A 15428-nucleotide genomic window follows, 5' to 3' on the forward strand; every position below is an offset into this window, starting at 1 on the left:
TGGTAAATCAGGTTAGGAAATTAGAATAAGCTAAACTATGTTCTTTACTTTTACATAAAAGTAAAATGAACCAAATTCAGCTTCAAAGCTTTTCATGAAAGATTAATTCATTTATTTAATCTGTTTCTTTTGTAAATCTTTGTTTCAAATTTGGTGTTTGAAGGTTTTGTTCTTGTTTTTTTATCCCCCTGCATTTGTCCAGAGCAATTATTTTTGATACCAGAGGACTGGCATGGTGACAGTAATGTATTGATTCTTCTTTTAAGTCTTTCATCTGTGGCTTGCTGTTCTTGTTGGCATCTGTATGTTGCAAATGAGTAGGCCTCGGTTGCGGCTTCCCCTATTTCAGCTGTCTATCTCTTAGGCACACCTCGCTCTTGTTCTCATTCTTTCTTTTTTGTCTCAAATATTTAAGTGATTCTGAGTTACAGTGAAGTGTGTAAATCTGTCAGTGGTTTGTGTGTGAATAATGGAAATATGGTGTTGAGTGATAACTGTAGTGTCAGTATGACTTGCTTTTTTCGTCTTAATCATCTTTATGGATTTGGTACACCACACCAAAAGTCAGCTATAATGGCCAACCTCAATCTTCTGGACCTGGACTGCCAGCTCTAGATAATAGCTATGATTCAAAGCAAAAAGAGGTTTTATGTAACGCTTTTCAAATGAAATGCACAAGAGAGCAACCCACTGTTTTTTTTTTTTTTTTACTGCTGTGACTTAATGAGGGCTCTCTTATGAAGCCAAAAGGCTCATGCTTTTGCAAACTAAGTCATGCTGGGCTCTATTCTGGCCTGTTGGGACTGGCTGCTTTTTGCCATTTAAATGGATTCTGTGCAGGTTTATGTTTCATTCTTTATTTCCTCACCAGGCCTTATTTAGTATTTGCCTATTTTTTAATCATCCAACCTTCTGCCTGTTTGATTTATTGTTAAATTCTGTTCCCTTTATATGGTTTGCTTTGATTACTATTAATAAAAAAACAACCTGAACATGCCCTGTCATGTTTTTTCAACAGCATAGACACAGCAGTTCTCAATGGCCTAAATCAGGCCATCACAGCTCAGGGCCCTATAGACGATAAGCAAGTTTGAGAAACCTCAATAATCAATAACAGTTGTCATTGTCCGCTCCACACATCACAAATCTCACTGCTAAATCTGACAAATACAAAGGGAATCCAGCATTGTTTTCCATTACAATGCCATTATTTGAATTTATTTGAGAAGAAATTAAACCTACAAAAGACAAGATACAGTACAAGGATGGAAAGATGCTTTTTAACCATGAAACAAGACTTGGCACAACATCTGCATTTGCCCTGAAGTTATATACACTTGCTGCAAGACATGGTTGGAATGAACCAGTTTAGATATTTCATCAAGCACAAAAGAGATATGTAAATCAAATATCTACAATAGATATGAGGTAGGAAATTATAAAGCTTGACTGTGATGTGGTCATGGCCACAAAATATAACCCAAGATCTTGGCACCTCTTTCTTTGAAACAAAGAACAATTACAATCCTATAGACTGTGAATAGCATGATATGTTCTTTATTATTTCATTTCACTGTCACTGTTGAAATGGGATGAACCAGTGACCTTCCAGGGACTGTATCAGAGACCAGATGAATAGTGCTTTCAGGAGTCAGAACACATAATTTGGCCTTACTGAATACCTACTGAAACTTTTCATGACAGTCTAAGATGTCAAGACACCTCCAGATCAGGGCTTTGTAAAGTGCATAAAATGCATGGCATGCAAGTCATGGCAGTGAGAGGATCAAGTTGTAATTTCTGGTTCAGACCAGGCAATTCTTATGTGTGTGTTTGTAGCAATGACAAGCACAGTACAATAGGGTTGCTGGAAGTTTATATAGACAAATGACAGATCTGTTATGCACGGTATTAAAGTTTATGCATCTGGGAATTGTTTGGCGACTGACAACTCCCTGAATACTTTACACATGCCATAGGGTCCCATTTGTGTCCCATTTGCTGTCCAAAACAAAGAGGTTTTATTCTATTCATGAGGATGACATGAATGAACCAACAAGTGATTTGTGGTAGGATCTCAACAGAACAGTTATAAAACATGTTTGCTATATAACTGTATACTTGAGAGTCAAGTAGTGCTAGGAGTGTAAAAGAACTTGAGTAAGAACTTAGTAACTGTAGTCTATATCCAAGTAAGAACATCGATATCCTTCTTTAGGGTGTCTATGTGGTATTATCCACAGCAATCCCATTATGATGTTTAGGCTATCCTAATTGAAAGCTGTTTCATAACTGTGGGGCTTTACAAGAGCAATCTCTGCCCCTCCAGTAGCCTTCATTATTCTAGATACTAATAATGAATCTGCACCTTTTTTATCAAAGTAGTCAGACTTATTCATTGACAATTTGCATTCTGATGGGTTGTTTATGCACCTACTGGACATCCAGACAGCAAAAAGTCCAACTTAGGGTTAGTAGTGAATTACATGAAAGATCATCTAGTGACAATATATTTCTTATCTTTAGAATATTTCTGTGATGAAAGAAGTCTGTTCTAATAATATTATATACATGAGATTTTATTAAGAGACTGGAGCCAATAATAAAGTCAAATAAAGTTTTTATTTTTTCTGATGCCTATCCAGAGTAAATATGAAATCAGAAATCTCGCTTCCTGATTGATTGTGACATTTACACTTTCCCTGAAATTTATTTAAGCCGGTGTCTCTCATATAGCATTGCTAAAACTATACACCTATAACTGTGTGTCATCTGCATAACAATAAATACTAATACAATTTTTAAAAATAATTGTAGCCAGAGGCAGCATATAAGGGGGGGAGGGGTGTCTTAAAACAGAACTAAGCTTTAATTTAGTATGGCAGTTACCATTTACATCTACAAACTGATACAAATAAGTTAAATAAGACATGAATCAGGATAAGGTTTTCTTGACTAAAAACATTTTCTAGGAATATACTACCATGAACGATATCAAAAACAAGCAAGGAGTCACAAATCTGATCTTAGGCCAATTGCTTTATTTGCCACATTAACCTCAGTACTACGATGAGGCCCAAACCCTGACTGTTAAATTTCATAAATGTTCAGCCATTTCTAGGATCTTGGACATGACAGGGTTCAAGGTCACATTTACTATGACCTCATTCTTACCTGAATCTATCATTTATAGTAAAAATATATGCTTTAGGGGTGGATAAGGGCTATTCTAATTTAATATCAAGGCATCTAGTTGAAAACCTATGCAACTGTATGGGTAGACAGAAACTCTGATATCGGTAACTAAGAATTCATGGCTTTACGTGAGCATTAGAAGAGTTCAACCATTAGATTAGAGTGGGCTGAACATCATTTTACTCTATTTACTGATAATTATAGAATTTGAAATAGTGATCTATGGAGAAGCTGCAAGTCTCTTTCAGAAACGTCATTTTATGTAAATGGTGAATTAAATTGGAATTGGACGATTCTTGCACACTTTCTTTCTTGACATAAATTCACTTACCACTCAACCACATAACTTTTCACTCATACTCATGATAATTATAAAATATGTATTCTAGTCCTAGTAACAGACTAAGGTCAGAACTAGAGAAAAAGCTATAGAATTAGATTGACTCAGAATAAGAAATGAGACTTTATCATATAATAGAAAAGGTTCAGAATATGGAATAAGACTAGGCAACAATCAAGACAGCTGACTGCAAGTAATAAGGCCCAAGACCCTCTGCACATCTATTCACATATCTACATTTTACATTCTAATTAATTCTAAATTCTGAGCCTTCTTGAGGCTTTCCTATTTCAGGAGAAAGTCTCACTACTCATTCTGAGTCTCACTCTTTCTATTGTATGGCTTTTTCAATAGTACTGACCTTAGTCAGATTTTAAGACTAGTCTGGATTATTTGCCAGCTGCTTGACCTTGTGTCTATTAATCCTTTATGATTACTAGATGTTCCTTCTGCTTTGTCTGCTCTGAGCTGCACCTAAAATATTAAAAGTGTTCACATTCATGATATCTTGGCCCATTTCATTGCCTATGTGTCCCCAGAACACCAGAGGGCACTGTCACTTATTTTTTTAATTTCTTCTTCTGTTCTATTTCCTTCCTTGATTGTGCTTACCTGTTTTGTATTTTCATTATTCAACCTAGTTAAGTTCCATGTTTTCCGTCTTTAGTTGCTGGAGTATATTATGTAATATACTCATGCCTCGGCACAGTGACTGTTAGCATTGTGAATAGTTTTTATTTCATGTTACTTGCTATGGCCTTAGCCTTGCCCTTTCAATTGCTTGTTTGTTTTTGGAGGGATTGGTTCTTTCCTAATCTTTGTTTCTTCTTTAGTTGTTCTACAATAAAATCTTCTGAATTTGCATCCAATTAAACCTTTGGTCTTCATACAATCGTGATTAATATACATTAAAACTTGGTTTACCATTCAACTTAGTTTAAACTATTGTAAACTGGAGCATTCTCACTAAGCATGCTCAATGGTGAAGATCATAGATTATCAGTGTCTGGCCGTCTAGATCCCAAATTAGTTGATGCATCATATGTTAGAACTCATCAACAGTAGAATTGGGCTTGACCACTCATGAGAAGGAATAGAGCAGATGCCATGAAGTTGTCATGAAGGAAGCACAGATGGCTCATGTACATATAAAACAAAGAATGATGCCACAGTGTTATTAAACCAAAATACAGAACTCTCAAAATATTTTCCCTAAGAAAAGACATTTTCCATATGTTCTGTTTAAAATGCTTTTCTTCTTTCAGAAACTTGAAAAGAACATACCTATATTCAGTACTTATTAAATGAACCGATCTTGGCTCTAATGACTCTGTTCACTCATGTGTGGATGAGTGTAGTAAAGAGATTATTTCTGTGTAGAAGAAGTGAGGGAAACAGATCTGGTTTTATCTGGGACAGAAAATGATTGTTTCGAGTTTGCTGATTGTCACTTGTTTTTATCTCTATTGATTGGGATCAAAAAGACACAGACTAAAGTCTTTTTAAATTCTTGAATTTTAATTGTTGTTAGTATCTACTGATGGTCATTACTTTAAAATTTGAACTTAGCTTTGTTATTCATATACGGCACTTACATTTCATTTAAAGTCATAAATGTATGACCAAAAGATGAAGAAGCAAAATACTTTCTGTACTAACCAAGAGACTGGTTTCATGAAATGTCACATCAATAAGCTTACCATAAAGGGTTATTATTTTCATAGTCATGAACCCTTGGTGTAACCATGGACAATTGTCCTTATCCTTGCATGTTGCTAAGGTGACACGCTCATGATTTCTTTTCTATAACATCTGAAGGATTCTGCCATTTTTGTTCACACAGGCTGCCCATGTACTTGTTCAGTCTCTTGTCATTTTAAGACTGAACTACTGCAACTCACTGCTGGCAGGTCTAGCTATGAACACAATTCATCCTCACCAAATGGGCCAAAATGCAGCTGCATGACTTGTTTTCAACCTGCCTAAGTTCTCACATACCACTCCACTGCAGTGATCCCTCCACTGGCTTTCCGGTAGCTGCAAGCATCGGATTCAAACCTTGGACAATAACGATCACACGTTTTGATTTTTCTGTAGATTTATTTGCCCTGTTCGTTCTTTTATTATTTTATGCCACAGATTCGGGGTCAGAACACCGTTTCATGTTACAACATCTGCATACATACATTTTTTTTTTTCTTCTACACTCTTGTGTTTTTGTGTCTACCGCGCCACCACCAGTATTGGTTGACTATATATATATATATATTTTTTGGGGGGTACAACTATTTCTTTAACAAATTGTCTAACAATAAACATACTTAAACAAGTATAAAAAAATTTAATAATTATCTGAGTTATTTGAGTTCACTACACCCTCCCCCACTAAAAATAATAAAATGTTACCAAACTTTTTTTTTCTTCCTCTGGGTAAGTCCAAAACATGAATTCCACTAACAGTATAACATACATGCTTCCTCACAGCTTAAGAACAAAATCAATATTTTCTACCATACAACTGTGAAATTATTACAATCATCTAACTTATAGACTTGATGTGTGTTGAGAGGTGTCTTGTCTTTAGGCTCGCTGATGGGCCCCCCAGAACATCCTGTATTGACAAATGGACACAACCACATACACCTCCACAATGCACTGGTCCATTTTAAATGTCACTTCAGTATTACAATAATCTCTTAATGTTCCATCCAGCCTTCTAACTAAGCTGCTTTAACTTTTAAAGCTGTATAGCATTATTACTGTTTATTATCACTGTAGCAACTCTTAACTCACAAAACAATTTCTTTGAATGCGATAACATTCAATTTAATTTTAAACCTAAACTATTTCAACTCATACTGTCTCACTTAGTATGAAGGATACAAATTCAGGTTATTGGTGCTCCACTGGGGTTGTACACAACACTTTAGTGCATTAGTGTTTCCATCATAAACACTACAGTTCACTGGTCGGAGTGTGGGTTCACCCGGGGTGTCATACATGTAGAGATTCCGGGGTTGTCTGTTTCTGGTAGAGGTTCTCCTCACAGGTTCTAATGTCAATTCACCATCTCCTAAGCTCAGCTTCTCCTACAGATCCTTCCTCTCGCTCTCCTTGAAGATCTATCAACACCTCTTCATCGGACTCCTCTGGACACTCCTCCTGATCAAGTAAGTTTGTAGGTTCATCAACCATTTCTTTTACATGAGGTTCCTTTCCAGGTTTCCTGTTTCTCTCCTCTCCTCTAGAATGAAATTCTGCACATGGATCCAGATGTGTTCCGGTTCTTTGCATTGGAACCCACAAGTCAAACTCCTCGTCGCTGGAACTTTCGTTGCTATCAAGGTGAGTATTCTTCCGTGAGCATGTGACCTGTTTCGAACTGTTACTCTGACATCCTTTTCTTTTCCGATGACCATCAGCTGTTCTCTGTTCATCAACCAGGTAAGGACAAGGTATCAGAAGGTTCCGATTCAGCACCCTTTTCTTTCCAGTTCCATCCAAGGATTCTACTACATACACCGGGCTATCCACGCCTCTCCTTTTTTTCCACCATGTACGTTTGCTTCTCCCAATAGGCTCTCAGTTTCCCTGGGCCGCCTCTCTCTGAGAGGTTCCGTACCAGAACATGATCACCTGGCTCCAAGACAGAACTCCATGCCTTTCGGTTATAATTTCTCTGCCCTCTTGCAGCGGCCTTCTTCATGTTCTTGGTTATTATCTCATAGGCTTCCTGAATAGACAACATAATTAGTGTGAGACTGAGTGTCTTTGACTTGCTTTGTGAGTAACACCAGATCAATGGGAAGAACTGGCTCTCGACCAAAAATGAGGAAGAATGGTGAAAATCCTGTTGACTCGTGCACAGTAGAATTTTAGGCATGGACGACTTTGTTAAGGTGGTCTCCCAATTTGATTTCTCTGTCTCCTCTACGGTCCTCAACATTACCAACAATGTTGAACCTCTCTGCTGAGTTAGCTTGGGGATGGTAGGGAGTTGTATGTGAATGCCTAATCCCACAGTAACTCTGTAGCTTTTGGAACAGGCTGTTCTCGAATTCTCTCCCTTGGTCATGGTGGATTTTTGCAGGAAAACCAAAGCGCATGACAGTCTTCAAAAATTTTCCGAGCTGCTGTCTTTCCAGACTTGTTTTTGGTGGCGTATGCCTGGGCAAACTTTGAAAAATGGTCTATGACCACGAGAATATACTCTGCTCCTCCTCTACTTTTAGACATAATGTTCCATCTCTTCCCTTATTCTTGACCAGAAGAAACGTACACGAGCTGCTGCCACCATCCGATCAGCACCCAGGTGAGCCATGTCTTCATGCAAGTGTTTGTATATCATGCTCTTCAAACTTTCTGGGACAACTAACTGAGTTCTGGTCATTAGTTTCCTTTGCAAGACATCTTCCTCATCAATCTATAAGTGATGCCATTCTCGTAGGAGCTGTCTGACAGCTTCTGGTTCTTTCAGTTTGTCCTTGTGTTTGAGGTAAAGTTGTTTCTCTTTCAGTTCCATTACTCTGCTAATGACTGGATCACCCAGCTGAGCATTCCTGATATCTTGAGGTGTCAGGTGTCGACTAATCTCTGATCCACCATTCAGCTCCTCAGGTAAGACATCAATGTTGCAGGTGATTGCAGATATCCAGTCAACTTCTCCCTGTCGTTCCCAACTTCTCCCATAACCCACTACTCGTAGTTTGCCTCCCTGTCGTTGGTACAATACGGCTCCTAGCCCCTCTTTTGAGGCATCCACATGGAGTACAAATGGCTTCTCAAAGTCTGGGTATGCCATAATGGGTGAGTTTGACAACTCCATGATCAATTTCTCCAGTGCTTCCTGATGTCCTGTCCACTCTACTGGCTGTGATGGAGGTGCTTGCGAGGAAATGTTTCCTGTCTTTCCTGGTAGTTTTATCTTGGATGTACTGGATTTTGTCAACAGGTCATATAGAGGCGAGCTTCCTCACCTCACGAACAGTGCTGGGAATTCCATGCCTTAGTGCCTGTACTGCCTCGATTTCTTTGGGGTTCATGCTGTAACCATGTTCAGAGATGATGCGGCCCACATAGCAGACTTCCCGCTTGAAAAAGTCGCATTTCCTTGGCCTTAGCTTGATACCACACTGTTCTTGTCTTTGTAGCACTCTCCTCAAATCCTGTAAATGCTGATCGAAATCATCCCTCAACTCCCCCAGACACTCTTCCATATATCTCTGGAAGTCAGCGGGTGCGTTTGTGAGGCCGAAAGGGATCCGTACCCACTCATACAGCCCCCAGGGTGTTAGGAATGCTGTTTATGGCATACTGTCTTCCCTGGTGATAGGCTTTACCCTGGTCCAGAACCGTGAACCAGAAGTCCCCCCCCAGATTCTCTAGGATCTCTTGGATTCGTGGGATGGGATGCCTATCAGGATGTCTTCTCATTGAGCAGCCTGTAGTCCACACATAGTCGCATGCTCCCATCTTTTTTCCTAACGCAAACAACCGTTGAGGAATAGAATGAGTTCGACTTTTGGATCCACCCCTGACTCAACAAGTTCTGTATGAGTCTTTACCTCTTGATACAAAGGTCGTGGGATTGCATTATATGTTTTTTGGACAGGGATGTCATCTTTTAACCGAATATCCATTCCAAGGTCCTGAATACATCCGGTGTCCCAGTCCTCCTTTGCAAATATTATGTGAAAATAATTATTATAAAGCTTTATTATTTTCTCTCAATAGCTGTCTCACACCTTTCTGTTGTTCCCCAGGTAAATGACTGAGGTCCACTGGAGGGTCGCATCCTCCCCTCTCCTCAACCCTGGTCTAAATCTTTGGTGTTGGTTTATTGTCAGGTGGTGATTGCTGAAGTTGAGATTCAGTCGGAGACGGTGATTTCAATTCCAGCTGATGGATGGCATCCACTGCATGCAACCACCCTAGTACTGTCTGTGCAGTAACGGTCACCTCTTCATCTGTGGTGTTTTCCACCATCACTGTGATGTTGCCGCTATCTTTCAGAGGCATCTAAATGAGCTGTTTGTTCACCTTTATCCCTACAGGCAAGGAAGGTTCTGGATTGGGCTCCAGCATCACATGTGTGCCCAGGGGAACCAACTTATTTGGTTTTCCACAACAGATATTCACCCTTGTGCACCTGGGAAAAATGATGGATTTTCGTCCCAGTCTTGCAATATGACAGTCACTATTTTTTTTTTCTTCAAAAGTGATACAACGGCCTTTGCTTTCCTTAGGCTAACTTCCAGAGATGAGCTTAGCGTGTTCACCAGGAAACTCAAAGGAATTTGCTGGGATGCATTTGCTTGAATCAGCTCGTCAATCACAGTAAAGCCGATGATTGGTTTCTCCAAATCACTGGATGCAATAAGAATAGGTGCTAACAGGTGTTTGCCTTTTTTCCTTAATGTTTCCAGATAGACAAAACTCTACTTCTATCCGGCCTTCATATGGAATGCTTGTCCCATTCGCCGCTGTAAGGTTGAGTCCTCCCTCTTCAAGCAGCTCTCTCACTGGTCTCTGCATCAGGAAGATATTTTTTCTTTCATTCTGAGCTCACAATTGACACTTAAGCACTGATGTATTTACACCACCTAAAGAACACTGCACCAGGCACCTGCGTCCCACCAAACGGGCTGTCTTCACTTGTTTGGTTGACCATGGACCTTCAGATAAGGAAGCTGTTGGTAAACTTTCCATGACATCTGCAGTAATTTCAATCTTGTTTGACGTTGCATTAGTCACTGTTCGTTTCCGACAGCCTGCTGCCCAGTGCTCACTACTGCCACACTTGTAACGATGTTCACATCTTCCCTCTGGGTTAGACTGCTGACATTGGGCACAACGTCTAACGTTTGTTCACATAGGTGGAAACTGATTACGGGTGATTCGCTGGTTACTGCTTCTATCTGTTTGAGGTTGTGATGTTTGAGTAAGGCTCTACACTTGAGACGTAAGGTTCTGAACTGCTTCACAGATCACTTTGTCCCATGTGTCCAGCTTTTCCATTAGTTTATTAGGTTTTGACACTTTCTCCTTATTTATATTGACACTTTTATCTTGTGCAGCATGTGCCTGTGAACGTTCTTCCTCGCTGACTACAGCAACCTTGGTGATCTTCATTCAAGTAGTTGAGAACTTGGATTTTATTTCAAGCTCCAGACTATATGACATGTTCATCTTCTCCAAAAGCACTTCATCTTCCACTTCACCAGTGGGTTTTACAGGTAGGGCTTAAAATCTGTGCGTATGCTGTCATCATGGATGCGAGTCAAAACTATCTGCAAAAACTGATTCTGAATTAGCTCACGATTGTATTTTAATCCTGTTTTCACATTTTCAGATGCTGACAAAATTCTCTGCCTGAGATCCATGGCTCGGACTAGAAACTGTATGGGCGTTTCTTTAGGCTCTTGCATTGCCTGAGTTAGTGAGTGGAACAATTCTGTTGCATCTTTTTCAATGAAATGTGCTCGGAGAATTTGTTTAAGAACAGGCAGTGTTAAGTCTGCTCTACTCTCCAGGCAGCTTCTCAAACTGACACCAGGAATGACGGCTTGGAAAACTGCCTCAACAATTTCTCCTTCATTATAACCTGATCGGAAGGTTATGGGTTCGAACCCCATGTCCACCAAGCTGCCACTGCTGGGCCCCTGAGCAAGGCTCTTAACCCTCAGTTGTAAGTCACTCTGGATAAGGGTGTCTGCTAAATGTTAACCTCTTTTGCATGCTCTATGAATCTGTCTGTCAAGGCTGGTAAAGTTTTATTTGTCTCTCTGACCAGGTTCACCAATTTGTCAGATTTGCCAATTCTTTTTTGTACACTGGATGCATTAATGTGACATTTTCCCCTGCTACAGGTGAATTTAGCATTTTTCTGTCTGTTTTGGCACATTTTGACTCTGTTTCGACTTTTATGCGTTGTTCTGGTGCAATTCCCTTACCATCTGCAGGGTGGCGCCCCAGGTGGACGTTTCGCTGCCCCTTGCTGATTATTTCACGTTCTGCACTGGATGAGTTATCGGTTTCCACTTCATCATCATCTCTCAACTGTCAGTTTTCTCTTTTGTATCTAACAATGTAGATAGTCCCTCGTCATCAAGTAAAACAACATCATCTCCCTCTAAATACTGCAGAATTCGTCTTCTCAGTGCGCGAGGCGTGTGTGTTTCATCCTCCCCCACATCCAGCTTCAGCATTTCACATAGGCATCTCAGTTGTGAGGCGGATAAATCTAGTAATTTACTCTCGATTTCATCCAGCGTAGCTTCCCATACAGGCAACATTATGAACTCTCACTGAACAGATTCATGTAACTTACGTTTGCAGTTATATGTTTTATTTTTATTTTTTTGCCGTTTCACAGTCCTCTTTCTCTGTCACTCGCGGTTGCTCCGCCCACGCTGCCCTTTCATCACATCCAGGCCGCTCCGTTGCTGCGCTTGCTGTTCTTTTCCTCCCGAATCCGTCGCAAACCAGGCGGAAACACCAATTTATATAACGTATTTAATATGTTGCCCCCTTTGGACAATAACGATCACACACCGTTCTTTTATTATTTTATGCCACAGATTCGGGGTCAGAACACACTTTCACGTTACAACATCTGCATACATACATTTTTTTTTTTCTTCTACACTCTTGTGTTTTTGTGTCTACCGCACCACCACCAGTATTGGTTCACTATATTTTTTTCTTACAACTATTTAACAAATTGTCTAACAATAAACATACTTAAACAAGTATAAACAAATTAAATAATTATCTGAGTTATTTGAGGTCACTACATCTACAAAGCCAAAAATGAACCACCTCCCTCTTACTGCAAAGCTTTTGTCACTCCTTGCACTGCACCCCGTTCCTTCAGATCTATCAGCACTGCTTGACTGGTCCCAACATCTCTCAGGTAAGAGGTAGGTATACAGAAAGACTCTTTTCTGTTCTGGCACCAAGGTTGTGGAATGAACTTCCCCTAGATGTCCGAACGGTTGAGTCACTGGCATCTTTAAATGACGGTTGAAGACCTACCTCTTCCTGAAATACTTGAACTAGCACTTTTCCCTGTTTGTTGTATGTGTATATTAAAAAAATGTTTGATGGTATTCTGTCTGTAATCTAGTGAATCAGAGAATCAAAGACTTAAAAGCACTTTTGTACGTGGCTCTGGATAAGGGCGTCTGCCAAATGCCATAAATGTAATTGAAAATGAATGATCCTCTGCAGGGTACCAGTGTGGTGAGCACTGCTTGTTTTGTTTTGAAAAAAATAAGTTTAGGGTTCGGTTTCTCCTACTTGTTACCAGTGTTTTGTTTAAGTGTTTTGGAAACTGTTGATCTCCTGAGTCAAACACATCAGTGGTAGCTCTGTTGTAATAGCAATGGTCTACCAATTGGAAGGTTGGGAGTTCATATCCTAAGATCACCACTTTGTCACTGCTGGGCTCCTAAGCTAAGCCTTTAACCCTCAACTGCTCTGTATGCTGTATTTGTAACGCAGCTTTTCTATATGTTTGCTCGCAGCTTGAAGTTCTGAGTTATTTGTAGATATTTTTGTTGGATACATTTACCTTTACATGCAATTCAAGTTCAAGTTGACCGGGTGAAGCTTTAATCTCTATGCTAATTACCTCTATTAATTAAGATTTATAGTAGTTAATTTAGAATTGTGAATATGTGTAGAAGTGTGTCACATACAAAGGTTCACCCTCCAGTTTATTGAATGAACTTACCTTTTGTAACCCACTTGACTGTATACAGTGCTTATATACATGTATTGCTCATGAACATATTTCTAAGTTTTTGGAGTATTTCTACTTAACCCTGGTTACCTCTGTTTGTCTTTTATTACAGAAAATATTTGGTCTATAGTCTTTTCTCTGAGTGTTACAGAGTGCATGTGGTGTAGTCAAACCAGTCTGCAGCCATGGTGTTCTGGAATCTATTGATTATGGCTGATGATGAGAGCATTTAACAGTGGGACTGGCATAGCAACAGCGATAAGAAGAGCTGCTGATCGGCTGTGCTCTGCAGGGGACTTCACTTATCACATCTAGGGCCTTCACTCAGGCTCTTACCCATCCATGGAGCCTTGAAGTGGGGGATTGCTGATGCTGTCGCTCACTTCTTTTCTCCCTCCTAACTTTCCAGTGCTCGCAAAGCCCTAATCTCCTATCAAGCTTCTGTGCCAGGATTTTGTCTTTAATCAATTATTGATGTAAGAAATAAAGCTCTTTTTGGAAGGTGCTTTGTACTTTAACAGATTAACAGATTGCCCTGCCTGATGGGGCTTGTGTTTGCAGTCAGGCTGAAAATTGAACTTTTTAAGTGGGAGAGAATGTTGTTGAGGGTGAATGGGGGTGTAGAACAGCCAAGTGCCTCCTCTCTAGGGATTTACTTACAGGGCAAGCAAGGTTTCACTTTTTTTCTAAGGTTCATATTGTCACTCTTTCTTGCTTCCTTGCTTTCTTTCTTTTTGATCTTGCTGAATGTCCTTGGTCTGTTTCTAACCTTGTATCGGCATATACACATAAGCCCACATGTGGAATTTCAAAGACATGTACACATAAGTAACCCTGCCATACAACTCTGATGACTAGCTCAGTATCTTTGTGCTGAATTAACCTGATGAATTCCCTTCAACATTAAGCCCTGTTTTTTTTCATCTCTTTTACTAAATAAATTGCATTCTTCTTCTTTTTCCATGTGTTAGTGCATGTGGGTGTCCATATACGTTTTTTGCCATTTCGTGCACTTCAAGATTATATTCATCATCTTGGTATAATCCGATCAATCTGTTTAGGGTATGTCATTATTTCTTAATTTTGCATGCTTCCTTTAATAATTAATACTTCATAGAGAGGAAAGCTGCAAGTGAAATTAGATGGTTGAAATGAAGACCTTACACTTTTTGCTGCACTTGAGAATTACATGAAAGATACATTGAGTAATTAGGATTGTTCTTAAGAATGCTGATTAGATAAATTCCATAAACACATTGTAAATGAATTTAAGACAATCCAGTTTAGAAAGATGTTTTCTGTATTTTGGACAGTCTTAGATGAATGGCCTATAACTAGACAATGTAAATGCAACCATAAACTGCTCAGTTGTTTCATACATTAAGGATATTTAAATCTGTTTTTTCCTTTTGATCATTCACTGAAAATAGGACACTATTTTATCTCCAGCACTTACATACTTACTAGCCTAAAAATAGAATATTGGCTTCACTTTCATTCTGATACCCAGATACCCAGAACTGATTACTTATTTATTTTATTCTTGGTTATTGCTTAAATTTCTTTTAGTTCTGATATAGTAGATGAAAAAAGCCCATTACCACTATAAAGTCAGAGCCGTTTTATGGGATTCTCTTCCATTTTTTTGCCATCTATTTCAAATATCATCCCCAACTGAACCACCCATGTATTCACTAGTGGATGAGTGGTTTGAGAAAGTGCTCACTTTTAGCAAAGTGACAGGTAGAATCTGAGCAGGAAAGAGCAGTGAGTTTCAAAAGAGCATGAAATGGAGAAAAATATGGGTAGGAAATATTCTCTTCCTCTTTCTCTCTCTTTATCTCAAGCATAATGAAGGGAAAAAATGAAATGTAGAACTAAACCAGTCACTGCACCTTTCATCTTTGTATTTTGCAATTTTCTGTGTGTGAGTGTGTGTACTGTATGTGTGTGTCTTCAGTACAATGCTGAGGTTCAGCATTAGCACCCTGCATGGACAGTGGTCTGATGTGCTACACCAATAGCATCATTATTGCTAGAGATTATGATGAATGCAAGCTGTATTTTATGTGTTGTGATGCTACTGTTTTCTTCACTATGAAACTAATTGTGCATGCACAGACTTTAAGCAGAAATTCTCTCTATATC

This window comes from Tachysurus fulvidraco, chromosome 20 (genome assembly GCF_022655615.1).
Source record: "Tachysurus fulvidraco isolate hzauxx_2018 chromosome 20, HZAU_PFXX_2.0, whole genome shotgun sequence".
Lineage (NCBI taxonomy): Eukaryota > Metazoa > Chordata > Actinopteri > Siluriformes > Bagridae > Tachysurus > Tachysurus fulvidraco.